General features: G+C 41.8%; 1 long non-coding RNA gene across 1 annotated transcript in view; it reads left to right on the top strand.

Moving 5' to 3' along the window:
- The window catches only part of LOC141084053 (uncharacterized), a 180,445-nt gene extending 152,906 nt beyond the window's left edge, over positions 1-27,539 (top strand). The window contains exons 2-3 of the long non-coding RNA XR_012230917.1: positions 20,282-20,404; positions 27,086-27,539. This is a non-coding gene — a long non-coding RNA (uncharacterized lncRNA). The remainder of the gene's footprint in view (positions 1-20,281; positions 20,405-27,085) is intronic.
- The last annotated feature ends 369 nt before the right edge of the window (positions 27,540-27,908 follow it).

The following is a 27,908-nucleotide window of genomic DNA, read 5'->3' as shown; positions in this document are numbered from 1 at the left end:
TCCAGACTGGTATTAACAATCTGTTGTTAAGAGATGATCTTTGTCTTGCTAATCTCTGATGGATCATCTCATGGTATACAGTAAAGGGCCTGTCACACTAAGAGATATCGCTAGCAATATCGCTATAACTAGTGACGTTATAGCGATATTGCTAGCGATATCGCTATGTCTGATACTTACCTACGACCGGCTCCCCTGCTGGTTATCGCTGATCGCGCGAGAACGTTCAGGACCGTTTCTCATCGTCAGCTTCCTGCGGCGTTTCCTGCTGTGATGACGAGCGACGCGTGGAGCCGGGCGGGAGGACGCAGGATCGCCTGGTGTGACAGGTAAGTAGCGATCCCCGTCCCCAGCGATGTCGCTAGTGAGATCTGCCTATGTGGCAGCTCACTAGCGACCACTTAGCGATGTACCAGCGATCCTGACCGCGTCATATCGCTGGTACATCGCTAAGTGTGACAGTACCTTAAGTCCGAGACTGGAGGGGTGTGAGAGTCAGTGGATTCCATGGCATTAGCAAACTGTTACATGTGCAAGTTTAGACTGGATAGATAATAAGCATGAGAACAAGTCAGACGGATCAGAATTATGGCAATGCACAGGAAAGATTCAGATATGGGAACAGCAGGATTGATTGATACAAGAACAGACATGGCAGGGTGGATAAGGAGCATGGGGACCTTACAGCTGGTTAACATGAAATGCTGAAACTAACTAAGTTGCTACGACACCTCCCAATAGGTGCCTCTTATACAAGACATCTCACAGCTATCGGGTGGGGATACCTTTAGCAGCTCACGGGGCCCTTTACAAATCAAGGGGCTCATGTGCACTAAGCCCACTTCCAGGAGACCTGTGCGCAGGTCCTGGAAGCAGGCAGAGGCCGAGGGAGCGCGGACCGGTAAGTACACACGCATGTATCCCTGCAGGGGGAGAGGACACGTGCAGGGGTGCCGTTGGTGTCCTAACACAGGGATGCGCACCTCAGGACTTGGCTTGAGCAGTCATTTTGTGCTAAAGACTCCTTTGAAGACTGTCTTTGTTAATTTATTAGCTGACTTTCTTTGGAGAAGATAGCATGTGAAAACAAGAAATACATACAGTGGGGAAAAAAGTATTTAGTCAGTCAGCAATAGTGCAAGTTCCACCACTTAAAAAGATGAGAGGCGTCTGTAATTTACATCATAGGTAGACCTCAACTATGGGAGACAAACTGAGAAAAAAAAATCCAGAAAATCACATTGTCTGTTTTTTTTTCCATTTTATTTGCATATTATGGTAGAAAATAAGTATTTGGTCAGAAACAAGCAATCAAGATTTCTGGCTCTCACAGACCTGTAACTTCTTCTTTAAGAGTCTCCTCTTTCCTCCACTCATTACCTGTAGTAATGGCACCTGTTTAAACTTGTTATCAGTATAAAAAGACACCTGTGCACACCCTCAAACAGTCTGACTCCAAACTCCACTATGGTGAAGACCAAAGAGCTGTCAAAGGACACCAGAAACAAAATTGTAGCCCTGCACCAGGCTGGGAAGACTGAATCTGCAATAGCCAACCAGCTTGGAGTGAAGAAATCAACTGTGGGAGCAATAATTAGAAAATGGAAGACATACAAGACCACTGATAATCTCCCTCGATCTGGTGCTCCACGCAAAATCCCACCCCGTGGGGTCAGAATGATCACAAGAACGGTGAGCAAAAATCCCAAAACCACGCGGGGGGACCTAGTGAATGAACTGCAGAGAGCTGGGACCAATGTAACAAGGCCTACCATAAGTAACACACTACGCCACCATGGACTCAGATCCTGCAGTGCCAGACGTGTCCCACTGCTTAAGCCTGTACATGTCCGGGCCCGTCTGAAGTTTGCTAGAGAGCATTTGGATGATCCAGAGGAGTTTTGGGAGAATGTCCTATGGTCTGATGAAACCAAACTGGAACTGTTTGGTAGAAACACAACTTGTCGTGTTTGGAGGAAAAAGAATACTGAGTTGCATCCATCAAACACCATACCTACTGTAAAGCATGGTGGTGGAAACATCATGCTTTGGGGCTGTTTCTCTGCAAAGGGGCCAGGACGACTGATCCGGGTACATGAAAGAATGAATGGGGCCATGTATCGTGAGATTTTTAGTGCAAACCTCCTTCCATCAGCAAGGGCATTGAAGATGAAACGTGGCTGGGTCTTTCAACATGACAATGATCCAAAGCACACCGCCAGGGCAACGAAGGAGTGGCTTCGTAAGAAGCATTTCAAGGTCCTGGAGTGGCCTAGCCAGTCTCCAGATCTCAACCCTATAGAAAACCTTTGGAGGGAGTTGAAAGTCCGTGTTGCCAAGCGAAAAGCCAAAAACATCACTGCTCTAGAGGAGATCTGCATGGAGGAATGGGCCAACATACCAACAACAGTGTGTGGCAACCTTGTGAAGACTTACAGAAAACGTTTGACCTCTGTCATTGCCAACAAAGGATATATCACAAAGTATTGAGATGAAATTTTGTTTCTGACCAAATACTTATTTTCCACCATAATATGCAAATAAAATGAAAAAAAAAACAGACAATGTGATTTTCTGGATTTTTTTTTCTCAGTTTGTCTCCCATAGTTGAGGTCTACCTATGATGTAAATTACAGACGCCTCTCATCTTTTTATGTGGTGGAACTTGCACTATTGCTGACTGACTAAATACTTTTTTTCCCCACTGTATAGTGTCGTGCGTTCCTTCGTGTAAATAAATAAGCCAGAAAAATACATCAGGAAAATTCTGTCATCATTATATGTCTATTACAAAACAAGAAAAAAAGTTTATTTTCATATTTTATGTTAACTCTGATAAATCTTACAAATCACCAAATTGTACATCTAACCTAAAGGTTATTGTATTTACTAATGTATGGAGAATTTTTGCACTCTCTGATGAATCAATTTTCTAGGTAAGTCACTGAATAAATGTCTCCAGAGTTCTGGAACTTATGCGAGGCTCTCCAACAAATGCAGCTCGTTGTTTGACGGAGTTTACCAATGCGTCTAGACAAACCCATTCTCAACAATTAATGCATATCTTTTCCCTCCTCCACTAAACTGAAAATTGTGTGTACAATAGCTCTTTGGGCTTCTTGTGAAGATTAGAAAAATGATTACTTATGTCTGTGTGTGGCACATTCAGATCTTGAAGATTATTTCAAACTTATTATTTTGTAAAGCCAACTATTACAGCAAGCCATTCAATTTCATAATATAATCCCCCAAGTGAAATCTATTCTTCCTTTTAGTAACTAGAACGGTCTGATGAATGGTGTGGGCTTTATAACCCTGTGGATGTAAATGCTTTAGAATGCTAAATGAAATATAGTTATTAACGCAGTTACAAGTTTTTAAAAGTTTTTTGATTTCTTATGTGACTGATTGCCTGTTAAGGTATGTTAATTCTGCCTCTATGTAAGGTAAAAAAAACTTTATATAACTTAACTTACCAAATAACACCAACCGTAACCTGTTTGGATCAACACTTCTATATATATTCTGAAATGAAGCCTTTTTCCTCTTTAATGATGTGAAACAAAACTTATAGGATTAGTAACACTTACAAGATAAAGCCTTTCAAGTGAAAAACTTTTATTTCTAAATATAACTATTTCTCACTGGGATCTGGAAAATAAAAATTCTATGTCCGTATGTATACAGCCATAATATTGCTGTCTGCTGGAGCTGTAGAATTTGTCAAGAACAGAATCTAATGACATCAGGACAATGCAAGAAAATGTTTAGATTTTTTAAAGTTTTGCTTGTTGAATAGCTTTGGCTCTTATACAGAGTTTTATAATGGCCATCAAAATATGGACTAACAGTGTATCCCACTTAAGGCCCCGTTACACGTAATGATGTCCCAGCGATCCCACCAACGATCTGACATGATGGGATCGCTCGGACATCGTTAGGCTGATTGCTGGTGAGCTGTCACAAGACAGCCCCAGCGATCAGGACCAGCGACGCTGGACGCTGGTTTCTAATGTAAACATCGGGTATCCAGGACGGGGCCTTAAGTCCCACTTCTAGTGACTAAGTAGATAAAATGGACAAAAAGTTGATTACTTTGTTCAAGCAAAAAGATTTGACTTTTCTATGACATCCATAACACAGTTTGGTTACAGTGGGGGAAATACGTATTTGATCTATTGCTAATTTTGTAAGTTTGCCCACTGACAAAGACATGAACAGTCTATAATATTAAGGGTAGGTTAAGTTTAGCATTGAGAGACTATCAAAAATAAAATCCAGAAAATCACATTGTATAAGTTATATAAATTTATTTGCATTTTGCAGTGAGAAATAAGTATTTCATCTCTCTGGCAAACAAGACTTAATACCTGGTGGCAAAACCCTTGTTGGCAAGCACAGCAGTCAAACATTTTTTGAAGTTGATGATGAGGTTTGTGCACATGTCAGAAGGAATTTTGATCCACTCCTCTTTGCAGATCATCTCTAAATCATTAAGATTTTAAGGCTGTCGCTTGACAACCTGGAGCTTCAACTCCCTCCATAAGTTTTCTGTGGGATTAAGGTCTGGAGACTAGCCAGGCCACTTCATGACCTTAATGTGCTTCTTTTTGAGCCACTCTTTTGTTGCCTTGGCTGTATGTTTTGGGTCATTGTCTTGCTGGAAGACCCATTTTTAATGTCCTGATGGAAGGAAGGAGGTTGTCACTCATGATTTTACAGTACATGGCTCCATCCATTCTCCCACTGATGCGGTGAAGTAGTCCTCTGCCCTTGGCAGAAAAACACCCCCAAAACATAATGTTTCCACCTCCATGTTTGACAGTGGGGATGGTGTTCTTTGGGTCATAGGCAGCATTTCTCTTCCTCCAAACACGGCTAATTGAGTTAATGCTAAAGAGCGCAATTTTTGTCTCATCTGACCACAGCACCTTCTCCCAATCACTCACAGAATCATCCAGGTGTTCATTGGCAAACTTCAGATGGGCCTGCACATATGGCTTCTTGAGAAGGGGGATCTTGCAGGCACTGCAGGATTTTATACCTTTACGGCGTAGTGTTTTACCAATGGTTATCTTGGTGACTGTGGTCCCACCTGCCTTGAGATCATTAACAAGTTCCCCCCGTGTAGTTTTAGGCTGATCTCTCACCTTCCTCATGATCAAAGATAACCCATGAGGTGAAATTTTGCATGGTGCCCCAGATCGATGTTGATTCACAGTCATTTTGAATTTCTTCCATTTTCTTACTACTGCCCCAACAGTTATCTCCTTCTCACCCAAGGTCTTACTTATGGTTTTGTAGCCCATTCCAGCTTTGTGCACGTCTATGACCTTGTTCCTGACATCCTTAGAAAGCTCTTTGGTCTTGCCCATGTTGTAGGGGTTAGAGTCTGACTGATTAATTGAGTCTATGCACAGGAGTGTTTTGTAAAGGTGACTATGTAAGACAGTTGTCTTTAATGCAGGAAACAAGTTGATTAGGAGCGTCTAACTGGTCTGTAGGAGTCAGAACTCTTAATGGTTGGTAGGGGATCACATACTTATTTCTCACCTCAAAATGCAAATAAATTTATATAATTTATACAATGTGATTCTCTGGATATTATTTTTGATATTCTATCAATATTAAAATAACCTACCCTTAAAATTATAGACTGCTCATGTCTTTGTCAGTGGGCAAACTTACAAAATCAGCAAGGGATTGAATACTTGTTTCCCCCACTGTATGTAGGATCAGTGAATAACTCTAATGTGGATGGGAGTCTCAGGAAAAGAAGTACTGGTCATGTTGGATTTCAATGCAGATGTGTAGCAGTATAGTAGGAATAGGTGGATTAGTCTCTTCTACCCACTGAAATAGAATTACCGTTGAGTGAAAAAATGTTTGCCTCTTCCTGATTTCCTATTCATTTGCGTGTTTGTCACACTTAAGTGTTTCAGATCACCAAACAAATTTAAATATTAGAAGTAACCACCAAATGCAGTTTTTAAGTGAAGGTCTTTATTATTAAGGGAAAAAGAAATCCAAACCTACAGGGCCATGTGTGAAAAAGTGATTCTCCCCTCCCCCTTAAAACATAAATTAACTGTGGTTTATCACATCTTTGGAAAGCTGAGTACAAATTCCCTAGCCAAACACAGGCCTGATTACTGCCACACATGTTCTCAATCAAGAAATAACTTGAATAGGACTTGCCTGACAAAGTGAAGCAGACCAAAAGTTCCTTAAAAGCTAGACATCATGCCGCAATCCAAGGAAATTCTGGAACAAATGAGAAACAAACTACTTGAGATCTATCAGTCTGGAAAAGGTTATAAAGCCATTTCTCAAGCTTTAGGACTCCAGCAAACCACAGTGAGAGCCATTATCTACAAATGGCGAAAACATGGAATAGTGGTGAACCTTCCCAGGAGTTGCCAGCTGACCAAAGTTACCCCAAGAGCTCAGAGACGATTCACTCAAGAAGTCACAAAAGACCCCACAACAACATCCAAAGAACTGCAAGCCTCATTTGCGTCAGTTAAGGTCAGTATTCATGACTCCACCATAAGAAAGAGACTGGGAAAAAATAGCCTGCATGGCAGTGTTCCAAGACAAAAACCACTGATGAGCAATAAGAACATAAAGGCTCACCTCAGTTTTGCCAGAAAACATCTTGATGATCCCGAAGAGGGGAGAATACTCTGTGAGCTAACAAATCAAAAGTTGAACGTTTTGGAAGGTGTATGTCTCATTTCATCTGGCGTAGAAGTAACACAGCATTTCAGAAAAGGAATATCATACCAGTAGTAAAATATAATGTTAGTGTGATATTCTGGGGCTGTTTTGCTTTTCAAGACCTGGAAGACTTGCTGCGGTAAATGGAACCAAGAATTCTGCTGTCTGCCAAAAAATCCTGAAGGAGAATGTCCTGAAGGAGGATCTGTTTGTGACCTCAAGCTGAAGTGCACTTGGGTTATGCAGCAGGACAATGATCCAAAACAAACCAGGTAGTCAACCTCTGAATGGCTTAAGAAAGACAAAATTAAGACTTTGGAGTAGCATAGTTAAAGTCCTGATCTTTATCCGATTGAGATACTGTGGCATGACCTTAAAAAGGATGTTCATGCTCGGAAACCCTCCAATGTTGCTGAATTACAACAATTCTGCAAAGAAGAGTCTGTCAAAATTCCTCCATAGCATTGTAAAAGACTCATTACCAGTTATCACAAATGCTTGATTGCAGTTGTTGCAGCTTAAAGGCCCAGTCACACATAGCGATCTCGCTAGCGAGATCGCTGCTGAGTCACAACTTTTGTGACACAACAGCGATCTCACCAGCGAGATCGCTGTGTGTGACAGCGATCAGCGACCGGCCCCCCTGCCGGTATTGCTGATCGCTGCAAGAAACCTCTGGACATTTTTTTTGTCGCTGATCTCCCACTGGCCAGCACGCATCGCTGCGTGTGACATGCGGGAGACCAGCGATCAGCTGTAAAATAATAAAAAAAAATATTGTTATTCTCACCTTCCGGCATCCCGCACAGTCTTCCCGCCTCTCTCCACGCTCCCGGTCCCAGTAATCCTTTGCAAGAATGACCGCGAGACTTTGTGATCCCGCGAGAATGGACGTCATCGCGGTAATTCTCGCAAAGAATTACTGGGACTGGAGCATGGAGAGAGGCGGGAATGCTGCGCAGGACGTCGGAAGGTGAGAATAACAATATTTTTTATTTTAATTCTATTTTTGACATGAATATGGCATCAGCGCTAACGAACACAGTGATACCGCGCGCGCGGCGTCGCTGTGCTAATCGCTGGTGAAGCTGTCTGTTTGACAGCTCACCAGCGATCACATATCGACTTACCAGAAATCCTGACACGTTGATATCGTTGTCGGGATCGCTGGTAAGTCACTATGTGTGACTCCAGCTTAAGGCCCCGTCACACACAGCGAGATCGCTAGTGAGATCGATGATTTTGTGATGCTACAGCGATCTCACCAGCGAGATTGCTGTGTGTGACAAGCGTCAGCGACCGGCCCCACGCCGGGTATCGCTGATCGTGCTCTAATGTCCTGGGCCATTTTTTGATCATTGGTCTCCCGCTGGCCAGCATGCATCGCTGCGTGTGGCAGCGGGAGACCAGTGAGCTCCCAGCGCTGTTAGCAGATGCTGGGAACTGGTATCCAAGGTAAATATCGGGTAACTAAGCACGCGCGTCGCTTAGTTACCCGCTGTGTACCTTGGATACCTGCGTGCTGGCGCTGGGAGCTGGTATCTAAGGTACCCAGCAGGTAACTAAGTGACGCGCGCGCTTAGTTACCCGATATTTACCTTGGATACCAGCTCCCAGCGTGAGCACGCAGGTATCCAAGGTACACAGCGGGTAACTAAGCGACACGCTTGCTTAGTTACCCCATATTTACCTTGGATACCAGCGTCCTCGCTGGTCCTGATCGCTGGTGAAATCTGCCTATTTGACAGCTCACCAGCGATCATGACAAAGTTGTATCGTTGTCAGGATCGCTGGTGCATCGTTTAGTGAGACGGGACCCTAAAGGGCCCATTACACATAGTGATATCACTAGCAATATCGCCATAACATCACTGATTTTGTGACGCAGCAGCGATATTGCTAGCGATATCGCTACATGTGATACTTACCTCCGACCGGCTCCCCCGCTGATTATCGCGGGAGAACGTTCTGGACCATTTCTCGTCGGGAGCTACATGCTGGACTTCCTGTGGCGCCGACGAGCGACGTGTGGACGCGGGCGGGAGGACGTCAGGATCGCCGCATCTGACAGGTAAGTAGCGACCCCCGACCGCTGCTATGTCGCTGGTGAGATCTGCCTGTGTGGCAGCTCACTAGCGACCACTTAGCGATGCACCAGCGATCCATATCGTTGTCGGGATCGCTAGTGTATCGCTAAGTGTAACGGTACCCTAAGGGTCACTCAAACAGTTATTTGGTTTAAGGGCAATCACTTTTTCACACAGGGCACCACAGGTTTGGATTTATTTTTCCCTTAATAATAAAGACCTTAATTTAAAAAGTATTCAAATGTACAAAGTAACTTGTCTTGTTTGATACTCGCATATAACTCAGCATTAACTTGTTGACTTGTTAATATTTTTCCTGGAAGTCCACCTCTTTGCATTTGAAACAATGGATGGACTTCACTTAGTATTTTTCAAACTGTCATGGCACTCACAATAGGCATTTATGAGCTATTAGGGAATGTGAGAAGAAGATGTATTTTGTCATATACAGGAAGATAAAGATTTTTGCTACCACCAGGAGAAAAATAGTAACAATGCAGTGACATGACAAGTGTCTGCATAACGAATCATATGCTAAATAGTTGCTAGAGAAATTTATGTAGGAGGTAGCCAAGGTGATTGTCTGTAAAATTATGTAAGTCTCACATTCAAAGCTGTAGTGGATGGTCAGTTATAGAGCCTGAAAGTCAAAAGTTCAAAACATTGATACTCTTTTGCTCGCCAGTGTACCTGCTGACATGCTCTGGTCAGAAGAGCCATCGGCAAGTCCGAGCATTGCGATGTGATCATCGTCTGTGTTATATAGCTGTCTGACTGTGCCCTAAGGCTCAGTTTAGTGCTGCACTGGAAAGTCTGCTAGAAGCCTCCATTGAAGATTAAATTAAAAAACCTTTAAAAAATACTGCAAAACACCAAATAGAAAGATATTAGTACAACTTGCATCATCTACACCATGAGTTCATTTGATTGTTTCTCATCTAAAAATAAAGGGATGGCACATTGCAATTAACATTACCTGATGTAATTAGCGTTTCAGTTCACATGCTCTGAGATTAAAGGTTCCATACACATTGGATGAAAGGTTAGTCCCCCTTCTACTCTCAGATATGGCAGACTTTCATGTTTATGGGAGCTTTTATTCCCAGGGAATTTTTTTCACTTATTCATCTGGAATCTGAAAAGAAAAAGCTTGTGTTTTTTTTCCCTCTGCTGCTGTATTACAGATATACTCAAAATTCAATGCTTATAGTAAAGAAAAGAGTGCCATAATGTCAGATCATAGAGTGCCAAGATAACCACAGCTCGTACACTACTTAATATATTCTACAAAGGTAAGACATCATCCTGGGAATCCTAGGCTATGTTCAGTATACTATGTGGAAGGAGAAACTAAGCAGATTACTAGATCTTGTTCTTCATTCACTGAACTGCTAAGGCCTGTTTCACACATCAGTTTTTCTTGTCAGTCTAAATCTGCCAAAATAGCGGAAAACGGATCCGCAGGTGGACTGACAGGAACGGGTTTCACAGGAATGGCGGATGTATGGATCCGCCGATGGTTAAAATTTAAAGGAACTCTCGCAGAGAGCGTATCGGCGCGATATAGCAGAGTACTGCATGTTGGAGCGGGGGTCCATGGCTGCGATATGAAGGCATCGCGCGATCATGGAAGTAGGTATCGCGCGATCATGGAAGAAGGCATCGCACGATCATGGAAGAAGGCATCGCGCGATCATGGAAGAAGGCATCGCGCGATCATGGAAGAAGGCATCGCGTGATCATGGAAGAAGGCATCGCGCGATCATGGAAGAAGGCATCGCGCGATCATGGAAGAAGGTATCGCGCGATGAGAGAGAGAGAATTTTCATCCAGCAGCGAGACTTGATTCAGGGTTAAAAGGGGAAAATGCGGATCCGGACAGCAAAAAAAAGTTGCATGGTCCATTCGGTGATCTCAGCGGACGCCAAAATTTTGGCGGATCCACACAAATATGGACGCAACAGGCAATCATCAGTCAAAATCCGCCGATAATGAAAGTCAATGGGGAAAAAAACGGATCCGCCAATAAAAATGGCGGATCCTTTTTTTGGCACATCGGCGGATCTTGACTGATTGTGAAAAACTGATGTGTGAAGCAGGCCTTAGGAGTCACATGGACGGGTCTTAATCAATGACAGCTGTATCTGTATGCACACTTATACAAGGAGGCCTGTCAATCACTGGTTCGGACCACACCATTGACAGCTAAGCCCAGAATGAACAAGGAATTTAATGAAAAAGTACAAGTTCTACTAGTCATCCCACAAACTTCCTCAGCTTCCCCGGCTCTTTAGCATGCTACCCATAAATTGCCCACCATTTTTAAGCTAATAGATTCCTATTAAATTGGCATCAAATTTAGGGTTTTATTTTTTATGAATGGAATGTTAGATTACATCCAATGAAAAACTGCTAAATTATCTCATTAAGAACTAAAGAAATTTGCTGCACCATTTCCTAAAACTTCATATGTCATCATTCCATGGAACATTATTAGAAACAGGGTAGGAAATAATGTAATTTCCTCTATCATGATGTAAAGCTGATGTATCAATAGCTTCAAAGATTATATGGTTTATTATAAATCCTTTTAACATCTGCTGCATCCCATGCCATTTCATGAATGCTTGGCATTGTGCTTGGGTCACTAAGAGTCAGGCAAAGTTTCTGGAACTGTTCTGTTGCAAGTAGGGGAATCCATTAGTGCTATTCAAATATCAGAGACATTATTTCGGTAAGTTGCATCCATCATGAGTGGAACACTAGAAGACATGTCGAGCATGGCACGGAATATCTTTTTCATCTTAATAGCAGCTTCTCTTGTCACTTGTTTAAAAATAGTCTATGAATGAGTGTCTAATGCTGACTAGTCTTGTCTTCACATTGTAGAGCAGTGTGCTGATGATCAAAATACTAGATAGACAGTGGAGAATGACTTGAAGTAGTGATCAAATTGGATTACATTTCTTCTTGAAAAGCATTCCAGTATACTGTAACACATGGGCATAGATGGTATATCCTTACACTATTCTGCCTTTATATTTGCATTTAAAAATGTAAGTGCCACTTACCCAATATTCCCGATATAGTACTGAAGACCAGGGAATTTCAAGAATGGAAGAACTGATGGAGCAAATAATATGGTGCTTTACTGTCTCATTTAATAGCAGAATATCTGATAATTCTTGATACAACAAAATTCTGCAGTTGTAATTCCTTGGGCACATTTAGGTTTTAGATCTATTAAAAATGTTATGAGAAACTAAGCTTACTATTGTAAAATGGTTAAAAGGTATCAAGTATTGATTCTTTTCTGAGACTGCCATAGTCATCTTATTACACCAGTGGTTTGAGTTGTGTATCAAGGTGCAGAATCATAATCAAGCACATAAAACCTCTCCTGTTCATTAAGCCGCATGGACTATTTCTTTTTAAAGGGATTGATTGTCCACTACTCCGACAACCCCTTCTGAATCTCTATGTTTACCCTCAGTAAAATAATAACAGAGATACTCATCTCTGGTGCTTGCGCTGTACAAGTGGTGTTGTAAATGGGATCATATGACATAGCAATAATATTTTTTATTTCTATAGCGCCAATATATTGCACAGCAGTTTACAATTATAGAGGAGACTTGTCCTGACAAAGAAGACATTGCAAAAAAAACACATTACTTAACAGATACCAAAAAGAGTGAGGGCCCTGCTCGTAAACTTATAATCTATGAGGAAATAGGGGACACACGACAGTTAAAAGGTAAAGATTGCTTGTGTTGTATGGTTCAACCATGAATATAATAAATAGGGTGTTCCTATTGTGCTGAGTGCAGGAAAGATCTGAGTAAAATATGACCCCAAGACAGCGTGCATGTTGCTGGGGAGCAATTGTTGAACCACACATGAAAATGGCAATAAGGGGCATAGATGGGTTAGTGGAGGAAGGAAACACAAGGAGTTCAGTTTTTTACAGTTTCAGTTTTAGATAGAGGGAGGACATGATGTTAGAGACAGAGGAAAGTAGTTGTAGTAATGCAAGGGTGCCATGTTAGGAGATGCATAGAGATGGTACCGAAAACCAAATCTACTGACTGTTGTCTGATCTTTGAGGAACATCAATGGTAAGGGGAAGAGAAACTAGCAAAAGATACAGTGAAGGAGCGGTCAGAGAGGTAGGACGTGTGGCACGTGAGAGCCGTATCTTTGAGGTCGATACAGCAGAGCATAATGAGGAGGAGCTGGTGATCCACAGTGTTGAATGTTTCAAAGAGATCTAGGAGAATCAGCAGGCAGTAGTGACCATTAGATTTAGCTGTTAGTAGATCAAGTTTTTAGTAAGGGCTGTTTCAGTACAGTGTAAGGAGCAGAAACCAGATTGTACAGAGTCAAGAAGAGAGGTATCTGAGAGATAGCAGATTAGACGAGAGTGGACCAAGCCGTTCATAGAGTTTAGAGATGAAGGGAATATTAGAGAAGTGTCTGTAGGTAGTAGCGCAGTTCTGATCTGATCAATGTATAGTTTTTGCACTCCCCCTTGAAAAAGGAAAGTGCTGAAACGTAGTTAGCGAACCTGGCACACATCTCCCAGCTGTGGTATTTATACTTTACTTTATTTCTTTCCACCTTAATGTCCTATTATTACCTCTCATCCTGCTATAAATTCTATATACTTACCTTCATGTTGTAAAGGAGGCTCACTGATTACTATTGTGTTACTTTAATGATACTTTAATGTGTTACTTTAATGATACTTTAATGATACTTTAATTGATTTCCTTCTCTGACATGAGTACTTAAGCAATATTCTTTCTACCTTGTACATTTGCGGAATTATATACCAATATTCTATCAATAGCTAGAGTTGTTGCCATTTTATTTTATGGTCCAATTGTGGTTTTAAATGTTAATATGAGCCAAAAGATACTTATTCGTGTATACTTACCTCTTATTTGGATTTATATTGCACATCTTTGCTATATGATCTTTGAATGTATAGTGTCAGTGTACAGGTAAAACAGGGATCACTGGTCACATTATACATAGGAACTCTGTATATAGTGTATAGTGTAAAGGTAATACAGTGATCACCAGTGACATTATACACAGGAGCTCTGAATATAGTGTCAGTGTGCAGGTAATACAGGGACCACCAGTGACATTATACACAGAAGCTCTTAATATGCTATATACATTAGTGCATAGTGTAAGTGTACAATTAACACTCTGACTCACTGGTGACATCTCTAGTTGAAGATATTCATCTTCGCTTTTCTTCTTCATCCAGAGCAGACCGCCATCAATTCTTCCAGCCAGGACTCGTCTCTGCAGAAAATAACACAGCACTAGAGCACATTCCCCAATTTTCCCCCAACTTCTACACTATACCAGATGAAGAAAAAAAAGCGACAGTATCACATCTAAACCTACATGGCTCTGTGTGAAAAAGTGCAAATCCCAGGTATAGGAAGACACTCATGTGCCACACAGCATCTTTTTGAGCATTTCTGATTGTGGCCATACTTAGGAAATTTGATAACATACTTTTTTAGGAAGAGGCATTAAACAAATGATCATGAGCTGAAGACCTGCTATATACATGTAAGGGGGTACAAGGACTGGTTTGTGCCCCACTTCCCATGCCCGTGTTTCTATGTCCTTAAGAAGTTGGTACTTTTAATATGTCCTATAATGCTGCTATATTGTATTTGTCTGATATATATTATGTGTATTATAATATTGCTATGCGGTGTAGTGTATTGCAAATATATACATTCCTTGTATTTTATAAATGTAGTGAAAGTGTAGGATTTAGATTAGCCCACTGGGGGGCATAATAGAATACAATAGAGTAAGATAGGAACAAGTTAGGGCCCTGTCACACATAGCGACGCACCAGCGATCCCGACAACGATATGACATTGTCAGGATCGTTGGTGTGTCACTACATGATCGCTGGTGAGCTGCCAAACAGGCAGCTTCACCAGCGATCAGCACCAGCGACACGCGGATAACAAGCACCGCACGTCGCTTAGTTACCCACTGTGTATGTTAGAAACCAGCACGCTGGCTCAGGGAGCTGGTAACCAAGGTAAACCTCGGGTTTTTAAGCGCGGCGCGTTTACCTTGGTTACCAGCTCCCTGCACCAGCGCGCTGGTTTCTAACGTACACATCGGGTTTCTAAGCGCCGCGCGGCGCTTACAAACCCGATGTTTACCTAGGTTACCAGGCTCCAGCTCGCTGATTGCTGGTCTCCCGCCTGACACACTCAGCAATGCGTGCTGGCCAGAGAGAGACCAACAATCAAAAGAAATGTCCTGGCCATTCCAGCACGATCAGCGATACCCGGCAGGGGGGCCGGTCGCTGATAAGTGTCACACACAGCGATCTCGCTGGTGAGATCGCTGTTGCATCACAAAACTTGTGACTCAGCAGCGATCTCGCTAGCGAGATCGCTGTGTGTGACGGGGGCTTTAGACCAATAGGATTTAGTTAGATTTAGTTATCTAGGAGGGGCCAACTGGGAGTAAGTTAGGGAGCTTCCTGAGTTCAGTTTGTTTGGGCTGGGAGCCAGGACAGGACAGATGTGTCCCGCAATGTTTAAGCTGGGGAGTCCAGCTGTCCAGGGCCTATGGGATGACGTCACATGGTAGTGGTGGAATACATGGCAGCATCAAGATGGTAGCAGCTAACTTCGTGGGAACAATCCCAAAAGTCCAGGGTGAAATGGACAGGGAACTCCTGAAGCAGGTTGGTCTGGCCAGTCAGGAAGCTGCGGTACTGAAGGCGACGGTACGACCCTGAGATATTACTGGAGGAGTGCGGGACAGCACAGGGAAAGGAAAGGTTATACTCTGTGAGGAATCTTGTGCTGTTTCTGTGACAAAACTGGACGTGCTGTGTAAAGAACTGAGTAAAGTTGTTTTGTTGGAACTGGACATGGACTCTGACTGTCATTGTGTGATACTCAAAGGAAGAAGGCCCCAGCAGTCCGGAGTGGACTCTGATGTGAAAGTAATTGAACCACCAAATACACAACCGAAGGGGCAATGTGTTTATGTGACGGTGGGCCAAGGGGTGACAGAACAGCCACGCTTAGCCACGACTACTACCCCCCTGGCCTCCGTTACATACATACATATATATTGCATACAGTGAGTATGTGTGTATATATTTACCATGAGAGCCAGAATTCTTGCTGGTTGGTAGGTGATCAAATACTTATTTCATGTAATAAAATGCAATTTAATTATGTAAAAATCATACAATGTGATTTTCTGGTTTTTATTTTTAGATTCTGTCTCTCACAGTTTAAGTGTACCTACCATTCTTGGTAGGTGGGAAAGCGTGCAAAATCAGGAATGTATCAAATACTTATTTCCTCATATGTGTGCATATATAAATATGTGTGTATATATATATATATATATATATATATATATATATACAGCGCTGGCAAAAATTAAGAGACAACCACATCAAAACCCTATCATGGGCAGCCCATTTCCAGACCTGAACCCCATTGAAAGCCTCTGAAATGTAATCAAGAGAATGATGGATATTCACAAGCCCTCAAACAAAGATGAACTGCTTAAATTTTTGTGCCAGAAGCAGTGTGAAGACTGGTGCCAAGCATGCCAAGACACATGAAAGCTGTGAATAAAATTTATGATTATTCCACAAAATATTTCTGAATTCTTCCTGAGTTAAAACATTAGTATTGTTGTTTCTAAATGATTATGAACTTGTTTTCATTGCATTATTTGAGGTCTGAAAGCACTGTTTCTTTTTAATTTTGACAATTTCTCCTTTTCAGAAAAAAAAACAAAACATAATTTTTTGCTTGGAAATTCAGAGACATGTTGTCAGAAATGTGAACATTTGGAAGTGGTCTCTTAATTTTTGCCCAAGCTGTGTGTATATATATATATATATATATATATATATATAATCTGCTCAAAAAAATAAGGGGAACACTTAAACAACAGACTATAACTCCAAGTAAATCAAACTTCTGTGAAATCAAGCTGTCCACTTAGGAAACAGCACTGTTTGACAATCAGTTTCACATGCTCTTGTGCAAATGGAATAGACAACAGATGGAAATTATTGGCAATTATCAAGACACCCTCAATAAAGGAGTGGTTCTGAAGGTGGGGACCACAGACCACATCTCAGTACCAATGCTTTCTGGCTGATGTTTTGGTCACTTTTGAATGTTGGTTGTGCTTTCACACTCATGGTAGCATGAGACGGACTATACAACCCTGACAAGTGGCTCAGGTAGTGAAGCTCATCCAGGATGGCACATCAATGCGATCTGTGGCAAGAAGGTTGGCTGTGTCTGTCAGCGTAGTGCCAGAGGCTGCATGCACTACCAGGAGACAGGCCAGTACACCAGGAGATGTGGAGGGGGCTGTATGAGGACAACAACCCTTTGTGCAAGGAGGAACAGGAGGAGCATTGCCAGAGCCCTGCAAAATGACCTCCAGCAGGCCACAAATGCGCATGTGTCTGCACAAAAGTTTAGAAACGGACTCAATGAGGATGGTGTGAGTACCCAACATCCACAGATGGGGGTTGTGCTCACAGCCCAACACCGTGTGGCCCTTCAAAGAAATGCCACCCACACCATTACTGACCCACTGCCAAACCGGTCATGCTAAAGGATGTTGTAGGCAGCAGATCGCTCTCCACGGTATCTCCAGACTCTGTCATCTCTGTCACATGTGCTCAGTGTGAACCTGCTTTCATCTGTGAAGAGCACAGGGTGCCAGTGGCGAGTTTGCCAATCCTGGTGTTCTGTGGCAAATGCCAAGCGTCCTGCACGGTGTTGAGCTGTGAGCACAATCCCCATCTATGGATGTTGGGCACTCAGACCATCCTCGTGGAGTCATTTTCTAACCGTTTGTGGGGGCTATATACATATATATATATATATCACAGGTGGGGGATATACAGTACTTAGATGGATATACAGCACTTTTGGGGTTAATGCCGCACTGGGGAATATACACATCACTTGGGGGGACATACAGCCATAGAGGGGAGATACACAGCACTGGGGGAGGGGGATATACAGCACTGGGGGGGACAGACATCAGCGGGGGGGCACACAGATCACCAGGGTGACATAAAGATCAAAGGGGTGGAGCACAGAGATCACAGGGGTGCAAATAGCTGGGGGGCACAGAGATCATGGAGGGGCACATAGCTGGAGGGGACAGATCACAAGGGCACAGAGATCACATGAGAGCACAAATATTACAAAGGGTACAGAGCAGGGGGGCACAGAGATCACAGGGGGCACAAAGCTGGGAGCCACAGATAACACAGGGGTGCACATAGCTGGGGGGGCACAGAGATCACATAGGAACATATAGCTAGGGGGCACAGATCACAGGGGAAAAAAAGCACAGGGGGCACATAGTTGGAGCACAGAGATCACAGGGGGCACAGATCACAGGGGGGCATATAGTTGGAGGGCACAGATCACAGGGGGCAGAGATATCACATGGGGAAACAGATGGGGTACATAGATCACAGGGGGGCATATAGCTGGAGGGCACAGATCACAGGGTGCATATAGCTGGGGGGCACAAATAACATGTGGAAACATAGCTGAGGGCACAGATCACAGGGGGCATAGAGCTGCATAGCTGGGGGTACATAGATCACAGGGGGCACATAGATGGAGGGCACAAATCACAGGGGGACACATAGCTGGAGGGCACAGATCACAAGGGACATATAGCTGGAGGGCACAGATCACATGGGGCATATAGCTGGGGGACACAGATCACAGGGAGCATATAGCTGGAGGGCACAGATCACAGGGAACATATAGCTGGGGGGCACAGATCACAGGAGGCATATAGCTGGGGGGGCACAGATCACACGAGGCACATAGCTGGAGGACACAAATCACAGGGGGCATATAGCTGCAGGGCACAGATCACAGGGGGGCACATAGCTGGGGGGCATATAGCTGGAGGGCACAGACACAGGGGTGCACATAGCTGGAGGGCACAGATCACAGGAGGCATATAGCTGGGGGGCACAGATCACAGGGGGCATATACCTGCATAGCCTGGGGACACATAGATCACAAGGGGGCTCATAGCTGGAGGGCACAGAATACAGGGGGGTATATAGCTGCATAGGTGGGGGCACATAGATCACAGGGGGGAACATAGCTGAGGGACACAAATCACCAGTAGAAAAGCACACTGCCGGAACATAGATCACTCTGGACTCTCTGGCAGCATATCCTCTTCCAGGACAGGAGGACTGGAGAGCATTGGGCGCTATCCCCAAGCACCCCCAGTCAACATCATCATTCATGTGCAGGGCAGGCAGCGTTATGTAGTGAACGCTGCGTGCCCTGCACTTGGGGGTTAAAGGGCCAGCAGCCTACAGGATACGGCTGCGGCCTGAGCATTGGGGACTCCGGAGATCTGCCCACAGGCCGCATGAGAAGTCACCGCGGACTGCATGCGGCCCGTGGGCCGGAGGTTCCCCACCCCTGCTCTAGACCATAAGATTTATTATAGACTGACAATACTATCTGCCTTTTTGCTGGGTTTCTTAAAACATACTGACTGTGACGTGGGTATCGAAATGAATATTCAAAAGCACAAACTGATCGCAAACCATATTTTAATAAACCTTTAAATAAATGGCAAATACATCAAACTCATCAAGGGAGTACAAATATGCAGTCAGAACCTCTACGTTGCTTTGACATGCACCTGAATATTCATTTGTATGGCTCATATGTTTGCTATTCTTGTATAGTATTAAAATTTGAAAGGTTCACTAGATGCGTAGTGCTGCAAAAAAACATTAGTTACACATTACCAGAACCAAACTAAATTAAGAAACAGCTCATTTCCTCTGTGCCATCAATATTTTACCCAGCCATACTCTGAACACACAACAAAGAATGAATCATTAATGTGTCGGTGTGCGTCCATTATTTATATTAAGACAAGCGTCTACCTTTATAAGCCTCTTTATTAAGGTAAGGTGAGGAAAGAATCATTGCAAATTAAAACTTTTGTGGAGAAGCAATTAATTCCTAGGAAAAAATGACTGTTACTAAGAGCTTACTAAGAGTTACACTATTTGTAATGATTACCTAATTCAGAGCTGGAAAGTCACAGTATATCTTTTGAGAGACAGGAAAACATTCACAAAGCTTTCACCATGCCACTTTATCTTTTAAAAGGACTATAATTTTAGTTGTTTTACATACATACGCTACTGTATTGTACTGTTAAAAGGCATCTATTTATCCTTAGATATTCTTCAAATTCTGTATAAATTTTCCCACAGAAAATTAAGGTACAGTGCCTGGTAAAAAAAAAAAATAGACACGTCTCAGAATACAAATCAAAAAAGTATGAAAATATCGAGGAATATTTGGATTTCAGCTCTGAAGCCTGGAGAATTATTAATGCAGCCCTTTATAATACAGGTTGTAACTCAGGATCTCTACAAGATAAGTTAATCAAAGATCAGGATGTGGAGATATGGTGAAAAGAAGAATGGGGGGTCAGGATGAATGGCTCATAAGTTGAGAAAGGAGTTCATTTCTCTGGTAAGCTATATTACAGTGTTTGTTCACTTATGCAAGGTTTGTTGAAACAACAGCAATACTTTTAACATAATACAGTCACTTTGCTTCCATTCCGAGGTAAATGACATAACACCATATAATATTAGTGTAATTTATTAAAATTAAAATGTAATCTCTTCTACGTCTATACACTCTCATTAGATTTGAAATACCACTAGAATCACCAGAACTAAATATTAAAGGGTTATTGACAAAATCGTAATATGCTCTCGGCTTTCTGTGTATACGGAATTGATTATGTCTGCCAATTCATCCTATTTTTAAATGTGCACTGATTTGCAGCTATCACTTCCCTAATGATGACTTTCTTTACCCTTTGTTGCTATTGGATCCACCCTCTAGTAGTTTTAATGCTGTTGGTTGAGCATGCTAAGATTCACCTAATGACTTTGTGTAAAGAAACATCTGATACCCTGGTTGCAGCATAGTTCAGTTATGCTATGCCAACGATCCCACTGATACCAGATGAATTTGCACCTAATGACCCAGACTAATGCACGAAAAAAACAGATGCACCTATTACCCAGTCTAATGAAATTATGCCCTGACACTCTTAAATTTGGAAATTTGGAGTATGTAAATTATAATAAATATTGGCCAAATAGTGGGTTACAGTCTCTACATTCAAAACTATTAATGGTAACTTCATGAATATAAATAAAAATTGACCATGTTAACATCTGTCTGTCTATCAGGAAGCAATCAGGAGATCAGAGAGAGGGGCCTGCAGAACTGAGGAGGAACAGTGTGTTGCTGGAAAATATAGCTGGATGTATGGGGGGGCAAAAAGAAAAGGATACAAGAGGGAAAAAACTTTATGTTGGGCTTGTCCTGTGCATTCACAATAGTCATGCAAATACTGGGAATATCCCTTTAACAACATAGCCAAAAATGCATCATTAAATCGATATAAATTGTAAATAATATTGTATAGAAATAGAAATACAAATGATATTTTTAATAATAATTAACCCTGTTTTAATTATTTAAGAGTCAAATGCAATAATATATAGCTATTTCACAGTGTTCAGACCTTTGGTGCCTTTTCTAAATGTTCTGTACTTATTATGCAAGGAAATATTCTGGGAATTATAACATATATCATGTACGTAGTGACTTCTTATTTATGAGAAATGCAGTCCATCATCCCATTGATTTAGAGAAATGATGAGTTATGCTACAGCACATCATGTGAGATCCCTACTATGAAATGCAGAAAGTTCTATCACAATGAGGATGTTGGCAAGTGACCCACATAATTGCCATTTCCCAAAGTGAATGTAGGATTTGCATTTTTACAATTATTTTACTGTAACAGATAATGATTACAAATTGAATAGAAGGATTTAGTACAGATGGTCATTGGAACAAGTTATCCTAAACTAATGGTATGGAGTTCTTAAGCTAGCCATATACAATTGATGAATGTCCATAAGATCAGCAGATCATCTAAAGTGTATAGAGATGCTTAACTTTTTACTTATGGCTAATTTAGGAGGAATAAAGAATTAGGCTGTTTGAATTTGAGACGTTTGTTCCTTTTGTTCTCAGGGGAAATAAGCAGCCAACATAGGTGTCTGGCATTGATTTACTCATACTAAGAACCAGGGGGCACTCATTACGGGTGAAAGAAATTTAGATTCCGGCAGCTAAGTAGGAAAGGATTTTTTACAGTTAGAGCGGTCGGACTGTGGAATGACCAACCACAAGTGGTAGTAATAGCAGACACTTTGACAGCTTTTAAGAAAGGGCTTGATGATTTCCTCGATACACATAACTGTCATGATCCAGACCGGGTTTTGAGTCCTGTCTTTCCATGTTCCCGGTCTGGTCATCTCAGAGGTTAACTTTTCTCAGCCTCAGTCTGGTCTCAGGTTTGCTATTTAGCTCTTTGCATCCTGCAGGTGGTGTCAGCTATAGTTCTGCCTTTGGCATGTGTATCTGACTCTGGTATATCCTGATTTGTTCTGCTGTGATCCCTGACTTCCACCTGTCTGTTTATTCCTGCTGACTGTCCTGACTCAATGTTTCCCTGTAAGTTTCTTAACTCCCTGGTTTTGACTTGGCTTGCATTCAGATCTGCTTCTAACTTTTGTCTTTGTCTTATCTGCTTCTGACTGTTGCTGATCCTCTGGCTTGTTTCTGACCACATGTACAGCTGTGACCTCTGGTACTTCTGCTCCTGACTGTTTCTGACTCGACTCATCTGACCATTCTTTCACCACCTGGTGGCACTTGTGCTGCTACTCAGTGTTGCTATGCTGTGTGTGCAACCTCTCTTCCCTCACCAGCACCCCCTGGTAGAGGTTGCGCTATACTGCACTGTAGTAGCATGACAATAGCATTGTGGATTATAGTTAAATTAGTGACAATATGCACAATTGATGGAGAAACTTGATGGACCTAAGACTTTTTTCTACCTATGTAACTATGTACTCCTTTCTTCCCAAACTGAAAACATGCATGCTTAGCGTTTGGGTGGCACAAACAAATGTTATCAGAATGAGCCTTCCTCGGACCACTCGTGACCACTTTGTGCAGTGCATCAAAGATTAATGTCCTGATTAATGGGGAATATGGGGAATTAATAGGCAGCACGGTGGCTTAGTGGTTAGCATTGCAGCCTTGCAGTGCTGTGGTCCTGGGTTCAAATCCCATCAAGGACAACATCTGCAATGAGTCTGTATGTTCTCCTCATGTTTGCATGTATTTCATCCAGGTACTCTGGTGTCCTCCCACAGATTGTGAGCCCCAATGGGGACAGTGCCATTATTTTTTCATTTCCTGCACATAAACATTAGAAACTGATAACTTACAACCTAATTTATCCACATCCTCCATCATGACATAATTGAGATATATATATATATATATATATATATATATATATATACTGTATTTCTCCACAATAACTTTCTTCTTATATTTCCATTTTTAATGTTTATAAAAGGGTCTTTCATTTTATCTTTAACTTCAATGTTCTACTTAATCTTTACACAAAGATACAAAGAAATGGTGCTGCTTGTGATCAATAATCTCTTTAAATTGTGTCACTTGTGAATGAGGTAGCTGGGCAGACAAGAAACTCTATGAATGGACTTTCATCTTTATCTTACAAGATCTTTCAAAGTGTAAGCAGTTAGGACAGCAGAGATTCATTTCTGTATGGTCAGAGGGTCTTCTGTCTCTCCATGGCTGTCGTTTCTTAGACGTGAAATATTATTTTTGTCATAGCTGTTAAGATGCTAATGATTTCATGTTGCTTCTTTAAAAACAGCCACGCATGAAAACATTCCAACTATCTATCTAGCAAGTGGGATGCATCCAAACTTTCCTATGCCTGACCTTTTCCTTGGCTCATTTGACTTCCAAAACATTTGGATCATGCACTGAGCGTTGCCAGTCTGACAATGAATAAGACACTCAAATATTTGAATGCTTGCACTCATACTTTGATTGGCACTTCTGCTTGGCTCCTTATCGCTTTCACCCTCATCTTTTATGTATTTTGCTCCCCATCTTCTAACCATATAGATAAAACAGAATGACAACACAAGAAAGAGATAAGTGTATAAAAGGGGTGTCTAGGCTTCTATAAAGAAAAGGCAGAGGAGAACTTTCAGATCTCAAAGCCTCTCAAGTAGAAGGAGTCTTTAAAATGATCTATGAAAACACAAGAAAGCACTGCATAGTCTACTGTACCAAATAAAACCCAGGCAGCGGCAAATGAAGAAAGGCCGTGGAGACACAAAGGACATGAGTCATGATGGATGCCTGTTTTATCTTTTAAGTGTATGAAAATTAAAAAATATGCCGAGACAGCACAGTTCTTTAAAGTATGATAACTTAACTGCACATAATCAAATGGATTTTGAAGATGAACCATAAAGTGTTATCACTCCACAAAGGTTAGGAAATCTCGCATATATCTCAAAGTAAACACAAACGATGCTTTATAGGCAGCAAATGGCGGAGTATTGTAACATACTTTATGGTAAGCAGAATTTAGGAACTAGGGATAATGAAATGCTCTTACTATAAGGAGATTTTGGTTCGTTTTGGATCTTGCAGATTTTCTACACCATTTCTACACCTATTATGTAAATTAGATTATTTGCATTTTTGTATGCATTTTTTAACCAGCATTTTTATCGTGTTTTTTCTCTTTTCTCTTGGTGTGCCATGCTTTAAAAAAAGCTGATATACTTAGGTGCGGATTACATGCATGTAGTGAAATATGTATATATATGGATGTATGACCAGCAGTAATTAATATCTGTTCATCTGTTCGAGGCTACGGCTCTTGACAAAGTTCCCGACATATGTTATCTTGAGAAAGGCAGTCTCCTGTCTCCAGTCTCCCCAGGGGACCTTGCTGAGAACACACAAAGTGGAAACATTTCACACCTTCCAGCTCTTCTAAGAGAGATGCCAATTGTAGCTTGACACTATCTATCTATGAGAAAGGTTACGCAAAGAGTTTTCAGAGAAAAATAATGTATTCATTGGTAGAGTCGCCATGGTCCAGTCGTCACAAACCAGCAAATAGAATATTAACATGGGAGGCTGATCTAGAAATCGGATCTCCATGTCAAAACTATAAATTAGGTCTTTACACAAAGAAAGATGTTCACAGTGAGGGGCAGGCTAGCTGATGTGCTTCATTTCATATTCCCCGCTCCCTCTGGGACAGAATACCAGACTGCAAAGTTTGATATTTCTGTAAGTTTTCTCCCTTTTAATATATCACTGTTTTTGCATATTTGTATGTGACTTTTTATTTCTATTTTTATATCCTTTTATCGTAAGCACTGTACCTTTTCTATTGAAGCTTAAAACTTTAATAAGTCTGAATCTTGTATGCTCTAAAGAATCCATAGCCTTAGAGTGTGTGCTCCTAGTGATTGGCACACAGTAGTAATATTTCCTGGACTCCTCGCCCGTGTGTTTGGTGAATGGTGGCAGCGTGTTTGAAGCGGGATGTGCAGTCTGTATCGGGGTGTGATTTATGCTCCCACTGCAGCATAGAACAGAGGTTGAATGTTGGATTGAGTGAGAGGAGACAGATTAACCCTTGCAGTTGCAACCCCAAGTCACATGCTGCGAAGTGGGTAAGTGACAATTTTTTTTGCTGCGGTTTTCCGCATCGAATGCAGGTCTATGCGGAAAAACCAAACAGAAGCCTCAGCTTACCTGCAAGAGAAATTGACATTCTGTGTATTTGAAACCTGCACCGCAAGTCAGTTTACGCTGCATTAAAAAGAAGCACATGGGGCAGGAGAATTCTATAAATCCCATCCACTTTGTTGGAACTGTAAGATGCTGTGTTTTTGACATAGCAAAAACATGCAGTCTCAAAAACGCATTGTCACGCTGCAGCTCTGCAAGTAAATGCACACTCCACTAGATGGCAGCAGAGTGGAGTGAGGGCTGCAATTCAACACAGAGCAGAGCACTGCAGCGAGGCTACCACCAGGTGGCAACAGAATAGTCAAGCAAGCCGAGTCAATACCAGAGAGTAACTGAGTACCAAGGGAAGTAACAAACACTGGGTCAGAGCCGCGTCAGAGGGTCAATGCCGGTCAGAAGCTGAAGTACCAGAAGCAAGAGACAGAACCAGGTCAGAGCAAATGCTGAGTCAAATACTGGGAAATCTAAACACTAAGGGAACACTGAGTCGGGGTGGGAGGAGAGGAAGGAACTGACACGGGCAAAGACAGCTAAACAAAGCAGGACAAATCAGGGTATCACCAGAGTCAGCTACTCACGCCGTAGGCAGAAAATATAATTGACACCGCCTGCAGGATGCAGAGGAGAGAAATAGTAGACCTAACACCAGAATGAGGCAGAGAAAAGTTAACCCCTGACTTGACCAGACTGGGAAAGAGAGAGACAGGACTCAAAACCCAGCCTGGATGATGACACACATCAAAAACTCATTGTGGAAACATAGCCTAAGGATGGGTTCACACGAGCACATAAAAAATCGGTTCCATCCAAAAAAGAGGAACAATTGTTTTCTCACTTGTCAACCATGTGATGTCCGTGTACAATCTATTTTTCACAAGACTATTTAGGCCAGGTTTACATCTTCAGTATTTGGTGAGTTTTTTACCTCAGTATCTGTAAGCTGAAACCATTAGTGGGTGATAAATACAGAAGTGGTGATGTGTTTCTATCCTACTTTTCATCTGATTGTTCTACTCCTGGTTTGGGCTTACAAATACTGAGGTAAAAAACTCACCAAATGCTCAAGGTGTGCATGTGGCCTTACAGTTTCCTATGCTATAGAATTGCAATGTATTCGTAAAAATGGATTCTATATAGTGGTTTTGTATGGCATCCGATTTTTTTTCCCCACATCCATAGACTGATGGATGAGACTCATCTGATTTACAAAATAAGCTATCATGCTGTGATTTTTTTTCACACGCAGGTTCGGTCAGTGAAAAAAATTGCTCATCTGCACTCCCCGTTGAATAACATTGGTCACTGTCACTGTACTATCCATTTTTTTCATGGATAGCACTAGGATGGAAAATATGGTCGTGTGAACTAGCCCTAACTGTCTGTCATGGAGACATCTAATTAATTAATTATAAGCTATATGTTAATTTTAATGATCATGATGTTTACTTTAAGGGGTTGTCGCATTTGGCTACAGATTTCCCACAACCACTACAGTAGAGATGGAGCATTACAAGATGGTCATGAATAGGAAACCTTGTAATGCCTGGACAGATCTGGTCCACCGAAGCAGAGACACTTTAGGCAGCAGCTTCTGTTCCGACTCAGCATATTCATGCATTCTATGGATGGCAATTTCTTGGCCAGAAAAAAATAAATTGTAGCAATAATTGCTCATTACCATCAGTAATACTACTGCATTTCCGACACTAGTGTCTTCGTGTCCACTGTCTTTGTCATTAAATGATAATGTACATTGTGAAAATGTTACCAATAAACATCTGGCCAAATGATTTTGCAAAATGCTGACAATAATTACAGCAGACATCTGCCAGTTTTTTGTCAAATTGTGTTTTTTTGCGCCCTGAATATATGGATAGCCGTAATGCGTGTCCACTGACCTTGTATGTAAACTGTCCCCTGCTTCTCTGTATGTAATAAAAAAACTATTATTTTTATTGATTTACTCAATTATGTTTAACTATTAAGCTGAGTCATTAATAAAAAATACATAAAATTAAAAAAATAAGTCAGAGAAAAGACAGCGGAGTTAGCCAACACCAGGTCACCATAACAATGCATTGTTTGATGCAGCAGACCCCCATGATTAAGGTGGGGTGACAACACAGGTGCAAAACACTGATGAAACAGCTATAAACCTAACATTTCACGGAATACCCACACATGAGGCTTGTTTAAGGCGTCAGTCACACAGATACACTGCACAGTGTCTGACTTATAGCCTATTAGTGATGCCCAAACTCTTAGATCAGGCAGA

This window comes from Dendrobates tinctorius, unplaced genomic scaffold (genome assembly GCF_039654945.1).
Source record: "Dendrobates tinctorius isolate UK_male_01 unplaced genomic scaffold, ASM3965494v1 ptg000022l, whole genome shotgun sequence".
Classification (NCBI taxonomy): Eukaryota; Metazoa; Chordata; class Amphibia; order Anura; family Dendrobatidae; genus Dendrobates; species Dendrobates tinctorius.
The sequence above is the reverse complement of the archived record's forward strand: the minus strand, read 5'-3'. Positions and strand labels throughout refer to the sequence as shown.